The following is a 15,369-nucleotide window of genomic DNA, read 5'->3' on the forward strand; positions in this document are numbered from 1 at the left end:
TTTCAGAAACTGGGATGTTAGGTGTTCTGGGATATCTGAAGAATTCTGTTTTGTGTAAATATAAGCAGAGATTAAATGATTAAGGAGGTGATTCTAGATTTTTTTTATATACTTACATGGGATCTCCTTGCTACCAAATTCTCATGTACACTTAAGTTTTTTATGTAACAAACACTTATTATTGTACTGTGATGATTAGATAGTAGAACTCATGAAACCAAAACATAGGATTAAGTTTACAAGTGATCAAAAAAAAAAAAAATTGCAGATCCTTGAAGTTGACAGCTCTAAAGATGGCAGTAATAACTGAGAATTGCTAGTGAATGTCCAGCTAGTGTTCAAATTCTACAGTTGAGACGTAGACTTGTGTAAGATGAGTGGACAGAGAGAAGGCTGACTGTTGAGTTTAAATTACATTGCATTGCATATTTCAGGTTTTCCCATTTGTGGTGTACTGTATGATGGGTGGCTTAAGTCCAGACACTCAAGTGGTGAACTCCGTTACACAGTTTTATTGGAATGTCATTGCCTGAAGTACAAACATTAGAAAGTTCAGATTATTAAACTGAAATTTTAAATAAGGAATTTGAAGTATTATTTGTAATCATTTGCTTGTCATAGATAAATATGTAGAAGACTAATAGCTTTTATTTGCAATAGTGGTCCTTTCTATTGTTGAGATTTGCAACTACAAGATTTCTGGTGCATGACTCCAGACTTGTATGTAGCTGGGGAGGAGGCTGTTTTTAAACTGTCCTCCGATCTGGGAACAGTTGTATCTGGGTATTACATAGGATTAAATAGCAATCATTGTCAAAGCCTATTTGGTAGTAAATCCAGGCTGAGCAACTGTTAAGCAAACTGACAGTCAAGCAAACTGTACAGGCAGAAGATATACATTGACAAAGATGACTTGGGTTTTGAACGTGTATTGTACCTTTTTTCATCTGACTGCTCAAATAAGACTAGTTGAAAAATGTTTTGACTTGGAAATAGAGCTTCTTGGAGAAAATAGAAACCTAACAGCTACGGAAACTATATCAAATTCACTGGGGTCTTGAACTCAAATCTGAGTTTTTGAAATCAGGATTCATTTTTCCTGATAAAGGGATAAGGATTTAATTTGCTGTTGTTCCCAAACGTCGTTTAGTTTATCCATTCTGTTGGCGGCAGACATACCGAGCCTCTGGGGTATGAACAATGTGTTCCTATAAATGGGATGCAAACCAAAATACTGGCATACTGATACTTCTGAATGGTAAGTCACTTGAATATTTCTTGAACTTCGTCTTGTAATGTCGTGTTACTGTATAATATTAAAAATTAAATTGAATGTGTAGCTATAATATGGTAGAATCCTCTCTACTTGTGTGTTAGTTAATGACCTTGTAAGATGGAGAAGCAGAAAACATAGCTATGGTGGGTGAAATTTGGCAGTGCTTCTTGACAATGTGTCAAAGCAATTCTGTATTCTTTTACTCTCCAAATAGATGTGGGTAACACTTCATGTTTTAGCATGATGTAAGTGATGATGGCAGCTATGGTATTAGGTGTCAATCAAAATAGTGTGCTTATAATATTAGTCATCTGCTGAAGGGAGCGTAAATACAGATACTGAGTTCATTATGAAGAAGGAATGCCTGTGGTGTGTTCAGGGCAAATATCACTTCCACGTAAATGAAGATGATTCTGGGGATGATGTGTACAGATAAGCTAATGGTTGCCTGTGTCAAAATAGCATTGCTCACCTGACAACTATTCATTCAAAGATGTTTTTTTTGAGCCAGCAGCAACACAGTTGTTTTCTTGCTTTAAAGCTACTATTCTGGAGAGTGAAAATTTGGAGGACAGCATTGTAGCTGACTAGTGTAATGCAGTAATTCTGGCTCTTGTAATTTGATCTGTAATCTCCAGTGGCTTTCCAACAAGTACTCTTGTCTGCTTTAGGTTAATTTTACTGTGATGCAGGGTTTTCATGATACTTCCCTTAAAAAATTTCTTTATCTCCTTTTGGAAACAAGAAGGACCACTGAAGATCTTTCCCAGTTGAAGACTCTAGTTGGCATATGACATACACTTAACTTTGCTTGGGCTTGCCACAGTATGTCAAAATTCAAACTCACAGCTGAGCTTCTAATGTGTGGTACCCCTGAATAGACATACATGAGTGCAGCTGGTTTATCTCGCTTAGCTGATCTTCTGTTTTTTGTTTGGGCTGGAATTTCAGAACTCAATCAGCTCCATGATCTGGTACAGGAACCAGCTCTTAGTCGTCAGTAATATGCTTCTGTTCTACTGTACTTTGTAAGTGTGCAGAGGTACCAGGCATGTATTGAATGAGTAGATCATATTTTCTCTTGTCTTTTGATTCTAAGTTTAAGCATAAGGGAACTTTTTTGTTTTAAGTCCGTGTTAATACATTTCTTTTACGGTGTGATATACTGATTTCCCTCGATTATAGACCGTCACTTTGTTAGAAGTTCAGTAAGTTAAATGCTTTTTTTGGACTCAATACAGGCTCTCCTTTCAAGACTATTCCACAACTGAAATCACTGAACTGGTTTCTATGTACTTTAGAAGTTGGTTAATTTAACTTGGATTTTGGAAGAGAATTTGCAGAGTTTCACTCTGAGGTAAAATACTGATGGTTCCTTAAACAATTTGTCTAGATACTTGTTTAAAACTAAATTGCATTTCTTGCATTTAATCATAGATCTGATTTAAGATAACTTCTTCAATCGTGGATTACTTTGTCAGTCTTAGAGAGTTGTTTTTTCTAAGTTCAGTTGTGTTTCTTCAAATTCATTGTATCTGAGAGATTTACATGGCTGTCACTATAAAAGTATTTTGTGTCATTTTTGCAAAATAGCTCTCTGTCCAGCTTATTCAATGTTTTAAAGTTCATACCCTTTTGCTCTTGATGGAGCAGTGTGTTAGTAAGAAGGATGCTTGTTGATGTCCCTGTGTCTTTATGTTGGAGATGCATGTACCCATGTGGATGGAGTGCCTTGATGTTGACAAATAACTGTCAGTCAGCCTCATCTTAAGGAAGGCAAAGATGAGTACTTCAACTTGCATTTTTTTTTAGCAGCAGCCAAAATGTGCAATATCATTTACATATACTTGACTTAATATGTGTAACTGTGTATGCACTTGGCTTGAGCAAAGGGTTGTTTTCCTTCACCTTGTATTTAGCTCAACTGTCTGTCCTGCTTTAAATTTTTATTTGGAAGTCTACATACGTGTCTGCCTTGTGTGTTGGGTTGTGTTTGTGAAGAGAGTCTCTTCCTGATAGAGCATGGTACTTTTGATAGCCTTTCTTTTTTGAAGTCTTGGAGTATTCTATTTATATTGAAATTTTTCCTGTATATCATTCTTTCTCCTCCCTAAAAGTGGAACTTCCATATAATGTTTTTCTCCCAGATGACATGTCCATTTCAGTGGGGATATCTCTATTTGTTCAACTTGTTTATTCGTAACCAGTTTGTCAATGGACAGCTATACTTGATAAACAGGATTTAATTCATGGGAGCCTCTGTTCAGACTACTGACGTGGTGGTGGTTAATCAGACTAAGAATCCCCAACCTGCTTTTGGTAATTATCATAAAATTCCACCTGAGCTGACGCTGCCACCAAAAGGGAATATTCAGTGAATTATGCCCTTGATAGTGCAGTTGCGTGGAACTTGACAGAATCCATTCCTTGACTTTTGCTGTGTGCCAGTGCATGTACGCACACATCTATACCCGCCTCCCCCAGTCATTTCATGAGCTATCAGTAACTGATTGCACAGATGTCTGTACCAGAAAATTAAAATATCTTAGTTTCATAGTGGACTTCTGAGTTAGCACTTTGATTAAGGCTTAATAGTGGAGTATTGCCTTTTTGGAAAGCTAGAAGTAACTAAAAGTAACTTTTTCCTCTAGATTTTTATGGATAGTCCACTGACTGCCAGTAGTTACTTCCTGCCTGCCCTAACTGTATCATATTGCATTAATCTATTTGATAGAAGTTCCAATGCCTGGTATAATTAAGCCTTTAATTCGGTTGTAATCGTTTTGCAGCTGCTGGTAGATGAACAAGTAACAACACTAGGCTGAGCTGGTAAAATAGAAGTAGACTGTAAAGTTGGCAAGCCTAGAGGCTCGGTAGCAATTCTTTCTTGCTATAGTTGTAATCTAAGACTGATTCAGTTTTTTGGGTATTGTAAAGCAAATATTCAGTGGAGGTAAAGGGCTATTGCTCAGAATCATCAGCTATTTCAAACCTTAGTTCAACAAAAGGAAAAGGAAATCACAACAAATTTGACTGCCACATTTAATTGGAAGTCTTTGTGCGAAATCAAAATTTTAAATACCAATATCTTTAATGTGGAGTAGTATGCTCTAAATTGGAAAGATCAAAACAAATCTGATAAGGTCAGAGAACTTGTATCCATAGAAAGTCTTTGAGCCAAGAGCTTGAAGAATGACAGTTCAAAAAATCTGGACATAAGAATAATCATTTGAAAAGTCATTTTAATGGCAGTCAATTACCCAAAGAGGTCAAAAGCGGGCCTTGTGTAAGGATGGGATTATCTCACATCTGCCAGCGACAGACTGATTCGGTAGGCAACTTAAGCTTCTGATATTGGCCCTGTCTGAGAAGCATTTTGGACTCATTCAAGATATTTTCTCATACATCCAAATAAACTTGAGCTTTGTTGATTTTGATTCTTAAATTAATTTTCTTCATAAAATGATTGCTTAATAACAAAGCTATTAAGAAGGAAAGTAGAGATGATGTGTTATAGTGCTGTAACTTGGATCCTTAGCATCATCATGCATGTTGTTATTTTGAGCATAAGTGACAGAGTAAGTCCTCTTAGATTGAAATTTTACTTTTTATGAGTCTCAAGTACTTCACGTTTGTTTTCCCCAGATGTTGAGATGGTAGTACAATTTTTAGTCTGCGTTGAAATCAGCGCAGTTTTGTTGCTGCTAACGGTATTAGCATTCTGACAGAAACATATCCTGCTGGCTGGCTTGCAGCTCCTTCTTTGAAGAGTTACAAGCCATGGAGTTTGTGTTTGGTGCTCAGTTACCAAATTCAGAACTTTGTTGGCATTGGAGATGTACTGATTTGAACTAACTGGGATAAATTTATACACAGTTGAGTTGTGTATGGTAATGGTCTAAGTCCTCATGAGAGCAGAAGTATACCAAGTCAAAGCATCTGCTGCAGGAAAGGGTCTCTCAAACTGATGTGCATGTACTTCAAATTCTTTCAAGTAACGTCGAAGAGGACTAGTTCTCCTGATACACGTTGTGAAAAGTAATGAATAGTAGATAAAATGCTCCATCTTTTATTAGTGTTGGAGTCAAGCAGTGTCAATGATCTGACCTATCATTAGCATGAGCAAGGTTGGTGCAGTGGTAGTGGGGATAAAGGATAACAGGAGAAGAACTGTGTGCATAAAGGACTTTGTAAGGATGTTCTTGTATATCAAAGGTACTAGGCAATGCTGGTCATAGACACTCGTGCTTAGTTAGGGAAGCATGAAGGGAAGCTGTTGTGATGTATCAGCTGTCAGAAGTTTTGGGGAAGTCTTTCATGGAGAAGTTGCAGTCCAGGTCTTGCAGTCTTCTAACTGGATGCTCTGTAACACAATCTTGGACTCAACACAGCTGCGCTGAGTCCAGACTACATCCGTTATCTGTTTATACACTTTCAAATTCCCGAATGACTTGTGCGGGAAAAGGATGTGATAGTACTTCATGTTGAAGCTTTCAGTAGCTGCCAGGCTAAAAAGACTCAGTAAACCTCTGACATGACTTAAGTTCTCAGTTGTTTTGTTTTTTTTTTCTTTTACATAATAGTAGATACAACTTTGGCAATTTGAATGGGATGTCAGGGTATTGGAGGCCAAAAGCAAATAAGAATGCTGCTGCATGGCTTGTCTACAACAAAAGTTGCAGAGTTGTATAGCTTGTCTATACCAAACGCACTTCAGTAGAGAATGCTTCTCATTTAATAACGTGTAAAAATAAAAATATTTGCCAAACTAAATAATGTATCGACTGTTGCTGTGCTGTACTACTGCCATAAACTTGTGTTTTAACCTGATGAGATGGTGTAAGAGTTGGTGGTGGGGGGAGGGGGGGAATGATAAAGATGAAGACAGCTGAAGAGAAATCTGATTTCACATTTGTTACTGTTCTACTCTACGAAAGTTAATATTTCTAATTAAGCTTGCTTGGTCATTTAGAAGTACACCTATGGACTGCTAATTGGTTTTAGAATTCAAAATCTTCAGAGACAACTTCGTGTGGATTTAATCATGTCAGGAACCAAAGACATGAAGGCAGAGGCATTGTTAAAATCTTACCTAGTGCTTTTAAAGTACATTGTAGACTTCTGAAGTAATGCATTCGTATACATGCCAAAGTACATTGCTGCTTTCTAATGCAATTAAAGTGTTAGCTCCTATTGTTGTCTCAAAGAGCTTTTCCAGGAGATCATATGTGTTTAGAATTTTGTGCAGAGTGAGTCAGTGTTGAAGACCAACAAACCCATTTTAATTGAGCTTAAATTAGGTTGGTTTTGTGAACTTAATTAAAATATTGTAACTTACGGTGCTGAAATCATTGTCGTTATCCTCATTTGCAGATGGTATCACATGGTATCTATACCATACTACATAATGCTTGGTAAGTCTGAACACGTTCTTTAAAGGCATGGATCAGAGATGCAATAACATGCATCTCTGTGATGAATGCCCTCTATTGAAATAAAATAATATGGAAAATATTTGCTAGTGGTGGTATTTTGCAGGTAGTGTTACAGAGGTGGGTGGCTGGATAGTTTGGGCATATAACATCTTTATATTGTCCATGCTCTGTAAGGCTGAAGAGTAAAGCTGATGAGTGGTTACTTGCTGCCTGTGCTAACAGAAGAGTAACCATCTGCACTTTCTTATTTTAATGAGTGCAACCATATCAGGGTCCATAGATTTGATGTTAAAACTTTAATCACGAAGTAGTGGGAGCTCACAAGTATTTGTTAGACTGGATTTGTTGTGCTGGCAAGTAGTAGGGAGCGCTAAGTTGCAGTCAAGTTTGAATAGCTTTTGTCTAGTTTGGTCTGTAAAATGAACAAGGTTTTGTATGTGATTTTTTTTTTTTAAATTTAAGGAGAACTTGATTAGCACACTTGTGAGTATAATGCAGTGCCCATACTTTCATAACTGTTGTTCCCAAAGAGATTTGACAGTATTTTAATAGATGCCAGTTGTTTGAATATACATGTGAATATTAAAGCTATAGAAACAAATGGTTGGATATCTGAATGCATTTGGAACCATGTGTACAGGCTTCTGTCCTAAATAGCATGAGGAGCTGCTTGCTTTGCCTTGTCTGTCTCGGTATTACATACAGTACATATCCTTAGTAACAATGAGTTTGAAGCCAGGGTAGTCATGACTTGAAGACAGGTGAGCTGGTGAGAAATTCTGCCCTGGTTTTGAGTGCTGAGTTTGGGAGGACGCTTCTGCTGATCAGAGTCGTGGAAGTGCGCGTGGTGCGTTGATAGTGATGTGTATGCATTTACAGAAATGGATGGAAGTGAAGGCAGGATGTTAATCTTGTTCTTGTTACAGTAACACAGAAGGAGCTGAGTAGTGGAATTTGTGGAGAGCACCCACCCTTGATTTAGGTTAAACTTGTGTACTTCAGTAGCTGTGTTAAATGTAGTTCTAATGAGATTCAGGCTGCTTGCCTTTGACATCTGAAGGAAATAATCTGCTAGAACAAGTTTGACAAGTGAAGAATGAAACCTCCCTTTCTTAGTCATGACAATCTGCAAAATCCTTTCTGTTGATTCGCTAGTGAAATCCGTTAGCAAAGCAAAATGTGGTAAGGGTTGGTTTGTTTGTTTGTTTTGTTGTGTGTGGGTTTTTTTTGTTTGTTTGTTTGTTTCACATGAAATTTGCCAGGAGGATGAGATGGGGAAGATTTTTGGCAGGACGGGGAGAGGAAGGTTTGTGTGACTTCAGAGCGCTCAGATAGATTTCTGCCTCCGTAAGGTCTGGGTGATGCAGTGCACCTCCCGCGCTGCGCGATGGCTGGGCCCTGCACAAAGCTGATGATGTAATGTGCGCTGCTGCGAGTGTGGTGGTCATAGGGGAGCCATGCTGTCACCGGCTTGCGTGCAGATGGATCTGTGCTGCACCGCTTCCCGGCCGCCCAGCCCACCCGTGGCTCACCTTGGTCTCAGTAGAGCAGCGACTGCTTGTTTGCTCGCTTTGCCTTCTTTTGTCTTAAACCTGGGCTTGTAATTAACGGGGCATGGCTGTTAAGAATACGTATGCACCTGCTCGGAGTAATTCAAGCTATAATTTCTAATGTAATCCTTGAGTAAATGAGACCGGTGTTGGACGTCTCTTTTGGCATTTCATGCTAATCTTGCTGTCCCTTTTAAAGGCAGGGAGGGAGCGAGATGGGTTGCTGCTAGCAACCGCTCGCATGTTGAAAGTGAAATACCCAAGCGAATTCCTCTGTGGACTCCTGATTTTTTTATTTTTTTTTTAAAAGAATTGGTTCATTCTAAACAGTAGCATATGCTAATCAGTGTTTTAAATAAAACCAGCTCAGTAGAAAGATATAAAAGGGGAGAAGCTCTGATGTAAAACTTTATTTGCCCTCCTCTAAATGCTTCTAACAGTCACACATCTGAAGCTAACGGATGTATAAAACAAGCTGCGGATGATTCTTTTTCTCTGTTGTTTGAATCAATGTGAACTTGACTGTTTTTATGATGCAGGATGAAGAAAAATGTCTCTCCCTTCCTCCTCACGTTGATCTTTTGTATGTGCACTGTAATGTAGCAGAGAAGCTTGGATTCATCCAACGTTGCCTGAGCCTCAGTGCTCTTAGAGCTTGAGCTCCTTACAGCTGCAAACTAATAAAATGGGAATTTGAAGGAATGAGCACTGTGCACAAATCAAGTTATTTGACATACATCTTGTTGCAAACTGCTAGTTTTGCCACAGAAGGAATATAAAATGTCGTGCAAAAAAAAAGGAAGGGGAGAGGAAGAGAGTATTCAACAAAAAATGGTTGTTTAAGTACTCATGTCTCCAAGTATGAATGTAATTTACTCTAATTTTTGCATGTGGGTCTTGATAAGGTGATGAAAGTGTTGTGAAAATGCATGCATATTAAAACAAAAAAAGGTGGAGTAAAGGAAAAAAATTAAACAAAAAACCCGCAAACCAGTAAATGCCTAATGTTGGAGTCTGTGAATGATAGGAAGCCCAAAAGCAATACTTTGTGCTATAAAAAGGCTTTTCTCCTGAAGAATTTACAATCTGGTTTTTGGTATTTTTGATTGATTTCAGGGCTGATGGAAATAGTTCTTCCTATTGTTGCTCAGGATAAAACAATGCAGGACAATCTGTTTTAATGTGCTTATTTTTACTGCCCTTGCTGTAGTCTTCATCAATTTCAGTGTGGAAAGAGATTTCTCCAGATGGTGGTTTGGAACAAGAGCCAAAGGACATGATCTAAAATGTTACATTCCAGCTGTTGCTGCGCAGAATTTAGAAGCTACTGCCTTTCACTTGATCTTTGTTTTGAACAGAAAAATAAGTAAAATTTCTTACAGACCTTGTTGTTAAAACTGCATGTTAAACCAGTCTTTTATAGGACACTGGATACCCTCCTGATAGCCCTGACGTTGTAGACCCCTTAAGCCACAAGTGTCTGTGGCAACAGTCAACAGAGAAAGTATCTGACTGCAGTGAGAGCAATGTGCTACTGTTGTATTTGAACACCACCACAAAAAGGTTTGCCACCTCAGCAGGGCAGTGAATTGGAGTATTGCAGCGCTTAGAGATGGATGAGCAGTTCCCACCAAAACAAACGAACTCCCAACAGTGTTGATAGGACAGTGGGAACAGATTGAACATCCCGAATGGTTAGATAAATTTAAGAACACAGTTCACCTCACTTCAAAGCGGGGAAACTGGACAGGTTTTTATTGTCTCATCTTAAGTTTCAATTGAAAAATGGACATTTGTACTTCTGGCTTGCGCATTTCATAAGATCAAAGGGTAATTCAGATTGGAAAGGACCTCGCTACAAAATATGAGTAACTCTAAGGTTCCTGTTACCTAATTAAAAGGAAATTGCAGGTTTTTAGCAGAGTGATTTGGAATTTGGAATTTTCTTCAACTTATGTTCTTAAGGCAGCTCTTCAACAAGTTTTGCAGTACACACCTGAGGTAGCTAGTTTCCCAGTAACCGCTCTCTCTTAACTGAGGACTAGATGAGTATGTGAGCTTCCAAGAAAAGGATGGTCATGCAGTAAATTTGATCTTGCTTGAGTATTAGGTGTCAACTACAGTAGTAGCCTTTTCTTGTCCCACATCCCTCTGTATGACATTATGCTCCCCCCATAATTTACAGTCGGGAGAGGGGTGTCCTGGTGTCAGGAGAAACCACAGAGCTGTTAAAAATGATAAGAGAAAACCTCTTACACTTAGCAAAAATTCCAAGAAATGAAAATGGCTTAAAGAGCTAGTAACCTTCTAACAAATCTCATTTTCTTTCTTCAAGGCAATTTCTAAACTGGGTCTGTGGGACCCCAGTTGCTATGTGGTAACACTGGATACCAGCTCAGTACTGATGCGGTGCAATTCTCTGCAGCCTGTATGGGAAGTGCATAGGATGCAAAACAAAAACAGGAAGAGGAGGGACATTTCTGTGAGCTGTTGTGATTAAAGTGAGGGTTTGAAGGTGTAATGTTTTCTGATGAGTGGATCTTGAGCCTGATCAGAGCTGAAAGGAGTCAAGAGCGTACTCACATCATACTTCTGGAGTTGCTTTAAATTCAGGACTGGGTTCTTAACGTTAAATGAATAGCGATTAGCTACAATAAATACTTTGCTTAAGCTCATGGCTGCAGCTGCTGGAATAATGCAGAAATCATGCCCCTCTGGTTATATGCCTCTAAGCTGTGTCCTTGTTGGAGTCACCTGGAGGCTATGGAGTCTGGACTGAGAAAAAGTGAATGAATAAATGATAAATACCAAGGTTACTAATGTTGCCCAGTGATCCGTATGTCATTTTAAAAAAACTGCTGATAGTTCCTCATTTGCTCCTAAAAAGAAAGATGTATGGTCTTAAAGATGCCAGGACAGGCATACTTAAAAGTTAGTGTTCCTGAGATGAATTGCCATTATACCTTTTGAAACTGGTCATCTGCAAGCTCATGAAGCTTCAGACAAGAGAAAAGAATTACGGTCTTTGCCATACTTCCCTGAGTTCTCTTGCTTTGTTGCAATGTGAAAGATGGTGTGAGATTGCTGAGCAGCACTGAACATAGGCAATGTCTATAACGGGAAGCAGTAGCAGTGCAGTTGGTGAATCGACAGCTCTGATTGCTCTATGAATCTTTTACTTGTGTACAAAAGTACGAATGCGTAGTTAAACCTACCATAAAATTGAAATTAGCGTTTAAAATATTTAAGTTAAAATCAGGAAAAGCTAATGATAATCCCATACATGCACTAACTTTAATTACCTTTTGCTTCCCTTTGTCAACCATTTTGGTTGTATTCTCAATTTTTGCCATTTTCTGCTTTATGAAAGTTCAGTTTTCTTTCTCACATTTAGCTCAGTAATCTGATTTCACTTGTAAACCCTAGAACTTGTGGAGTTCAGCAACCATTTTTTCCAAATCCAACTGAAGGAAAGAATGAAATGGTTCTACTGACTTACGTTGTACTGGTTTCTATGTAGTAACTTCAGAATAAAGATGAAGAAGGCTTCCTAATGGCTGCTTGTGAATCTCCTCATGTCTTGTTTAAAATTATTTTTCATGGAGTAATAACCATCTTCAGAAATTTGCCCACTGTCCTATTTTAAAAACCTTTTCATAGCAGAATGGGAGGGTAGGAACCTGCTTTGTGCTCTCATTCTCTTTCTGGACACTTGAAAAACATGGGAGGTAGTATATAAATTAACTTGCAGCCGAGCTTTATCGTATACAGTCATTAACTAATAAGCAAAGTTGAATAAACCTATGGATTTCCAGGATTTGAAATCAATGTCATGACCATGTGATATGGGGGAGGAAAAAGGGCAACTAATGAAACCTTAGTCAGTCTAATAATGCACTAATTTTATTACATTTGAGCTTCTTTATTCCTTTTTTTTGTTTTACTTTTTGTCTTTTTACTTAATTAACTAGAAGGCAATTTCTCTTGAAATGCAGCTAGAATGCCTTTACAATTAAAGGGAGGGATAGCTCAGATATCAGAGTCATGTAGTTGGCATCATTCATGCTGTGAAATAGAGCAAATGCTAAAGACAGCAACATCTTGGATTCTTTTTGCTTGAATGTTTACTAGCTACAGTTTTGATACTCTCTGTTCTGAGGTGGAGCTTAATCAACACAAAGGGACCAGTGGATGCATGGTTGTGCAGAGCGGTTTACAGTTCCTGCAGCCGTACCCAGATGCAGGAAGTTGCTGCTTGGCTAGGAAACAAGTCTCTTCCACACCCATGGAAGTTGTTTTATCTCTCATATTCTAGCAAATATTTCTTTCCACATATGACTAACCTAAATCAATCCGATTATTGCCTAGCTCCCTGATTACCTGAACTGTGGCATTAATGTAGCAGTTCTGAGTGACGCTATTGCAGTTTCTATGTATTGGCGCTTTTTTTTTTTCCTTCCTACAGAACTTAGCATAGCGTGTGGATTTTTGAGCAGAAGCCTATCAGAGCAGGTCCTTTGAAACGAAGAGAGTACTCTGTTGGAAAGTAACTCACTAAAAGAGGTTTCTGTGTTTTGGGGTGGGATTTCTGTCATAGAAGAAGTGGGGATTAGAACGTTGGTGCTGGAGGGAGCAGCCTAGCAGATAAGGCACTTGCTTACTCTCAATGATATGACAGAGGGAGTCATTCTTCTGAAGTCCGAAAAGACCCTAAAAGCATTGCCGAATTCTGGGTTGAGTCTGACTTTTTTTGTTTGTGCCTGTGAAAAGGTCTTGTTTTTATGTTGCAAGATGAAAAGCAGTTTTGTTCTTAAAGGTGCGAGTTTTCAGGATGAGAACATTTCCTTTTTTTGTTCGCATTTTTTCTAGCCGTGTTTCACAAAAGTTTCAGCTCAGTTGTGTGTGACAGCAATGGATGAGTGCTTTGTCAACCTCTTAGCAGAGACACTGCTCTTAGCCCCAATTTCCGAGTCTTTTTGCTGTCTTCATTTCTGTTTCTGTAATTTATGTTTGTTGCCATAACTGAACAATGCACATCGCTGAAGAATCATTCAAAGTAACAAAGGCTTGTTCCTGGGGCAGCAAGGCATCGTTGGGGAAGCTGTTTCCAACATTGTTTTGTATCGCAGGTCTGTAATCAAACTGTTAGCTTAGAAGATGTGTTTAAGGCAGTTTTATCTGCTCCCTTTAATTATGTGGCTGACTAGTTACTGATCATTGTGGTGCCAAGATGATTAACTTGCACCTTGTTGCAAGGTGATTAACTTGATTACCTTGTTTCCTGTGTCTGAAGGATGCCTCAGCCTTAGCCTAGTACAGCATTTGGCTTGGGTGCATACACTACTAGGCAGGGTACCCAGTTTCTGTTACTGCTCTAAACTGACTTGTTCACAGTATTTCAGTGCCCATGGGAAGTTTCGGCAAGTTGGGTACCCAGAGGAGAGGCAGAGTTACAGGAATGGTGTGATTTCCAGGCGAAAGGGTGGCTCCTTTACACTGGGTTACTCTCTGATCTCTGGGGCAGGCAGACCTGGAGCTTTGCAGCCAGGTCTTCGCCATGGGCTTTGGAAATGCTTGCAGCCCAAGTGAGAGGTCTCCCAAGTGAGAGGGACCTGCCCTGGCCATTTGGGTAAAGTGCTCTTGAAAACCTCCTACGGCTAATACCTCTACCCAGGAATGCTGTCTTTTCATGAAGTCTTTTAACTTGGATAAATTAATATATTGCAGCAAAATATCTTAGCTTCATACAGCATGAGAAAAAGGATTAGTACAGACAATTTAGTTTGTTAAATTTGGCTGGCTGATGGTGTCTTCTGGCTCTGAAGCTGTGAGGGAAAAGAAGAGATGGTGTGTTTGTGGAAAAGACTTCTTCATTTTCCAGTGTATACTGCTGTATAAAAGTTCAGGTGTTTCTTTTGTTTCTTTCTTGTTTGCATGTTTTAAAGATCTTTAGTTGTGTGATACAACATTTCAATAACTGCTCTAAGATAACAGACTCTGTTCTAGTAGAAGGCTGTAAATAACTCAGGGTGTTGTGTAATTATGAAAGGTTCATGGAAGGGGAAAAACCCTTCTTAAATTGAAATGGACTGCTTAGTTGTGTCTTACTTAATCTACTGAAGTTGAATATTAGCATCATTTGAGTTTCTTCCCTCTTGACTGTGGTTAGGGAAAAGTAGGTATATGATATATGGGACAACAGAAGGGCGTATATACCTATTAAAATGCAAAACTGTAAAATGAGTATTCCTTTAATAGGTATTGAAAGGGGTGGTATCAAGGGTGGTTTTCCTGTTTGAAAATTGTCTTTAAAAGATACTAGCGTAGGATTTGTTATTAAAAACCACATTTTAAAAATAAAAATGTCTTATTAGGTGAACTGGATAGTGAAAGGAACAGCATAAATCTGTGCCATACATGCATATGCATCGTGCTTTCAGAAGAGAATCGTGTGCCGTGGGAATGAAAGCTCATTTGTATTTCGTGCTTGTCAAGCTGTGCCGTGCAGGCTTGGGTCGTGCTCTTCCACTGAGCTCGCAATGCCGGGATTGTGTCTGTCGCCGACACCTCTGCTCGCTCCATCGCTGCCATGGTGGGCTGCGCGGTGGGTGACGGGGCTGCGAGCACTGCAGCGGCACCGCGGCGGCGGGAGCTGCGGCAGCGGCACCGCGGCGGGGGGAGCTGCAGCCAGCCGGCCAGGGAAGGATGACATCACCTCCAGGAACATGTGATGCAGCCGGCTGGCGCGGAGGTTGCTGAGCTGTGTAGGGAGAGATTGGTGCAGATATTTATGGCATTTCATTTGAGTGCGGTAAATGCCTTTTAATTTTTTTTTTTTTTTAATGAAATCCTCATAATTGCAAATGTTTTGTGGTGTAGAGGCTTTAAAAAAGAGGGGAAGGACCCACCCTAAGCCCTTAAGACCTGCTTATATTGCTGATTTTTTTGTTTTATTATTGCTGGGTTGGAGATAAAAATATGATACTTTCTTGCTGTATTCACCCTCTTTGCTCCCCAGCATTCTTTCGTCAATTGTAATCCCCACAGTCTTTTCAGTTAAGCTTTAACACTGCAGAACTGGAATAAAAATAGACCATTTAGAGCAGCA

Source organism: Cariama cristata, unplaced genomic scaffold, assembly GCF_000690535.1.
Source record: "Cariama cristata isolate BGI_N322 unplaced genomic scaffold, ASM69053v1 scaffold233, whole genome shotgun sequence".
In the NCBI taxonomy this organism is placed as follows: Eukaryota; Metazoa; Chordata; class Aves; order Cariamiformes; family Cariamidae; genus Cariama; species Cariama cristata.